Here is a 4,777-nt window from a genome sequence, read left to right as displayed (position 1 = left end):
GATTCCTGCCTGGGTTGTTGCTGTGGAAAGGTTGGCATGATTGACGACTGTTGATAAAATGCCTTTTCTGTCTGGGGTAGCAGGGGCTTTGTGAGCATGTGTGAAGGGCCATCAGCTGTTCTTCCACCTGGCCTTCTCCAGCCTCATCTCAAGTTGCAGGCTGTGTGGCTAGTTTTTGTTTTTTTTTTGTTTTTTAATTGTAATCTTGTTCTTTCTTCTGGTGTCCATAGAAGCAGCCAGTTCTGTAGGGGGCTTGTCCCGTGTGGGGTCCCCGTGATTCTCGGAGCCCAAGAGCTTTGCCCCTAAACCACTGGGCTGGCAGGTCTCTTGGGGGTGTCCTCTAGCTAAATCCAAAAGGTCCCCTTGCCATTGAATGTGGCTTACAATGTGTTCCCATAGCTATTTTGATAATAGATTGTGGACAATATGAGCTGGAGCTCATATTGTCTCCTATGAGACATCTTCCTAAGCCTCAAGCTCCTTATAGGTAGGATTCTGGTAATGTTAGGGCCTTCTTATGGGATTGTTCAATGAGATCATGATCATATAGTCACTGGTCAGCAAAGAACAGATATGGTTGTGGTGATTAGTGAAGGAAGGAGCTGGAAAAAAGGAAGGAAGGAAGGAAGAAAAGGAGGGAGAGAGAGAGAAAGAAGGGAGAATATGACCTGTGGTTTTTTTTTTTGTTGTTTTTTTTTTTGTTTTGTTTTGTTTTTTTTTAAGAGCTAAATTGGAGGCTGAAGAGATGGTTCAGTGGTTAAGAGCACTGTCAGCTCTTCCAGAGGTCCTGAGTTCAGTTCCCAGCAACCACATGGTGGCTCATAATCATCTGTAATGAGATCTGGTGCCCTCTTCTGGCCTGCAGGTGTACATGCAGATAGACAAAATAAATAATTAAATCTTTAAAAAAAATGAAAAAAACAAAAAACCACAGTCAACTTTGACCAGGTGGTGGTGGCACACATCTTTAATCCCAGAACTCAGGAGGCAGAGGCAGGAGGATCTCTTGAGTAAAGCCAGCTTGGTCTACAGAGTGAGTTCCAAGGCAGCCAGGGCCACACAGAAAAACCCTGTCTCAAAAAACCACCAAACAAACAAACAAACAGACCCCACTTTGGAGGGAAATTACTTTTGAAGAGCACTGGATAGGAAGGAGTATTGTCACAAATACTTTGCTATAAGCTGAGCCTGGGTTACAGTTCTGTTATCTTAGCTATTTGTGAGGCTGAAGCAGGAGGATCTCAAGTTCAAGATTGGCTTGGACTGAAGAGCAGGTTCCGGACCAACCTAGGCAAATTAAAAAGCTGCTGCCTTAAAAATAAAAAGTAAAGTGCTGGAGAGATAGCTCGGAGGTTAAGAGCACTGCCTGTTCTTCCAAAGGTCCTGAGGTCAAATCCCAGCAACTGCATGGTGGCTCATAACCATCTATAGTGAGATCTGGTGCCCTCTTCTGGTGTGCTGGTTCACATGCAGCCGGAACACTGTATAAATAATAAATAAATCTTTAAAAAAAAAAAAAGTAAAAAGAGATTTGGGGTTATAAACCAGTGATAGATAGAGTACTTGCCCACCAAACCCAAGGCCATGGGTTCCACCCTCTATTCCAGAAAAACAAAGCTATAAACAAAATGCCTTGCTAAAAACTTGTGGCTTGATAATAAAACAGCTGCTGTGCAGACTGTCCTATTGGACCCTAAGTATAGTGAGTATTGACAGTATATTTACTTCTCTGTGGTCTGTGCCAGACTGGATGAAATCTTTCTAGCTATAATAAGACACATGGGCCCAGAAAAGCAGTATGATTCAGAAGCAGGAATCACAACTCCCAAAGCAAAGAGCCCCTCTCAGGGAGTCTCTTGGCTTCATCTTTCATGGAGGGTGTCAGGGAGGGGCCAAGCCAAGCTTGCAGATCTGAACTCTGGACTGTGGCTCATTCCCAACATTCTCCAGTCGCCAAGCCCACATTGTCTACATTCCCCTTGGTTTAGGTTCTCTCCTTGCCTCCTGGACATGGATACTTGAGGTCACATAGCTTCTCCTTCAGCTGCTGGAGGGTCCCAAGGAGAGGGTTGACTTTATGGCTGTCGGGGTCCATTTCTGCTGGGCAGAATGCAGTTCTTTGAGGGTTAAAAAAAATGTGTGTGTGTGTGTGTGTGTGTGTGTGTGTGTGTGTGTGTGTGTGTGTAAATAAGCAACACAGCATGTGTGGAAAGGTCAAAAGAATTTGGGTGACTTGGTTCCCTCTTACCATGGTAGGGATCAAACTCAGGTTATCAAGTTTGAGGGAAAGCATCATTATTTCATGAGCCATTTTGCTGGCTTCAGAATGCAGATCTTATATTAGATGGACTTGATGAACTTAAACCAGCTCCAGTCCTAAGGACACGTGTTTACTGGACAGACAGGGCTATTTGCTGTCATGCTGTCAATAGGTCAACCGTGTGTACATATGTAGAAAGCCGAGAGAGTTCTCATGTCTCCAGTGTTCTGCCAAGCAAACAGTATCCAATCACCCCAACTGAGAGAGGGTCTGCAACCTCAGAAACACATTTCAGTATTCAACATTTACATTTTTAAAAAGGGAGAGGTAGGCAGCCATGGCGCATGCGTTCATACACTAATAATAAATTTAGAAAAATCCTAACAAAACAAAATCCCATTCAGAGTTGTCCTGACCCGCTAAGTTAGAACATGTCTGCTTCCCAGTAAGAAGCAGGCTGGGCAGTAGTGGCGCGTGCCTTTAATCCCAGCACTCTAGAGACAGAGGGCAGACCTGTGTGGATTGGAGGCCAGCCTGGTCTACAAAGCAAGGCCCAGGAAAGCCAGGGCAGTTACACAGAGAAACCCTGTCTCAAAAAACCAAAAACCAAAACAACAAAACAAAAACAAAAAGAGGCAGGCAGATCTCTGCTTTTGAGGCCAGCCTGGTTTATAGAGTGGGTTCCAGGACAGGAAGGGCTACACAAAAAAAACCCTGTCTCAAAAAAAAAAATTACAAAAAACAAAACAGAGGTGAGCCTCTTTATCAACTATTTATAAATGAACATGCTCGTTAAAGCTTTATCTGTTTATTTATTTGTGTGTGTGTGTGTGTGTGTGTGTGTGTATGACTGTATGAAGGCCAGAGATTAATGCTGAATGCCCTCTTTCTTTCTTCTTTCCTTTCTTATTTTTCAAGACAGAGTTTCTCTGTGTAGCTCTAGTTGTCCTATAACTGTAGACCAGGCTGGTCTTGACCTCAAAGAGCTCCACCTGCCCCTAAGGGTGCTGGAATTAAAAGAATGTGCTGCCACATGCAGCCAATGCCTTTTTCAGGTGTTTCCCACCTCCTTTTTTGAGATAGGGTCTCTGAGTCTGAAGACAGCAATTTCACTAGGCTGGTTAAGGAGCAAGCTTCAAGGCTCTTCCTGTCTCTGCCTCTACAGAAATGAGGTGATAGGTGTGCAGTCTGTGCCTGGATTTTTATATGTGATCCAAACTCAGGCCCTCATATTTGTGTCACAAGCTCTTTTTCCTATCTGAGCTGTCTCCCCAGACCTGCTTTTCCTCTTTAGTAAGGAAATCTCATCCCAGTTCTCCCATCCTCCATGGTCATGTCTAACTCCTAACTCTAACTCTTGTGCTTTAGGCTTCTCGTCCTCCATAGCTTGCTCCTCCTTTTTTTCCTTTTTTTTTTTTTTTTCCTTCCAGAACCTCATGCATTCTAGACAAGTGATTTACCACAAATAATACCTTATCACCTCTCTCTCTCTCATTCTCACTCTCTCTCTCTCACACACACACATCAGTCTCATAGGAGCTGGAAAGATAGCTCAATGGTTTGCACAGGACCTGGGTTCAGTTTTTACCACCCACATGGTGGTTCACAAACATGTGTAATTTCAGTTCCAGAAAATCCAACACCTCTTCTGACCTCTGCAGGCACCATGCAAGCAGAGGATGCACACACAATACACACACACAGGCAAAACATTCGTTTATAATATAAAATGAATAAATCTAATAAATTGCATTATATGTCCCAGGCCAACCTCATACTTACAGGTTTCAATTATATGTTCCTTATTCTGCAGCTTGGTACAAATAAGCATGATGACCTGGCCTAGCCACTGTGCCTGAGAGCTTCCTCCAAAACACCCTGAATACCTGTCTAGAACCTAAATTAGGGGTGGCATTGTGATTAGAGATATGATTATCCACACACACACACAAACAACCAAACAATAACAACAACAAAAACCCAAACAGTCTCCAAGGTCCCTGAGGGCAACTCAGATCAGTGTTAGGCTGCTGTTTGCAACCATTGCATACCAGGCCCCATGAGAAAAGAAACCTGGCGTCCTAACTGCCTGCAGGCGTGGCCTGTATCTTTCACATCTCTTTCACCTTCCATGTATGGAAGCTGCTTGCCCAGTGCATCCTTGCCTGCGTGTACATAAGCACAGCTATATAAAGCAAAAGATTTTCCCCATCTGACATACATAACTATCAGGATGAGTGATACTGTCCCTTCCCATTGCCCGGCAGCTCTGGTATCTGCATTGATTTTAGTTCATGATGCTTACAGAGATTTAATTATCCTTAAAAAAAAAAAATCTAATGTTCCTGTTAATTTGGGAGAGGACAGTGATTTCATTTCTTAAGCAGAGCCAAACATCTGAGAGCTCATTGATTCGTAGCTGCAGAAAAGCTGCCAGCAAAACTTTGGAGCAAACTTTGGAGAAGGGAATTCCCAAATTTCCAAAGGCTTGTGCCTGGGTGAAGTTTACTAAGACAC

At 43.6% G+C, this 4,777-nt stretch overlaps 1 pseudogene; it reads right to left on the bottom strand.

Moving 5' to 3' along the window:
• Positions 1-4,243: 4,243 nt before the first annotated feature.
• On the bottom strand, positions 4,244-4,355 carry LOC129665823 (small nucleolar RNA SNORA70; annotated as a pseudogene).
• Positions 4,356-4,777: the final 422 nt, after the last annotated feature.

This window comes from Psammomys obesus, unplaced genomic scaffold (assembly GCF_907164565.1).
Source record: "Psammomys obesus unplaced genomic scaffold, mPsaObe1.curated_primary_1811, whole genome shotgun sequence".
Taxonomy (NCBI): Eukaryota; Metazoa; Chordata; class Mammalia; order Rodentia; family Muridae; genus Psammomys; species Psammomys obesus.
The sequence above is the reverse complement of the archived record's forward strand: the minus strand, read 5'-3'. Positions and strand labels throughout refer to the sequence as shown.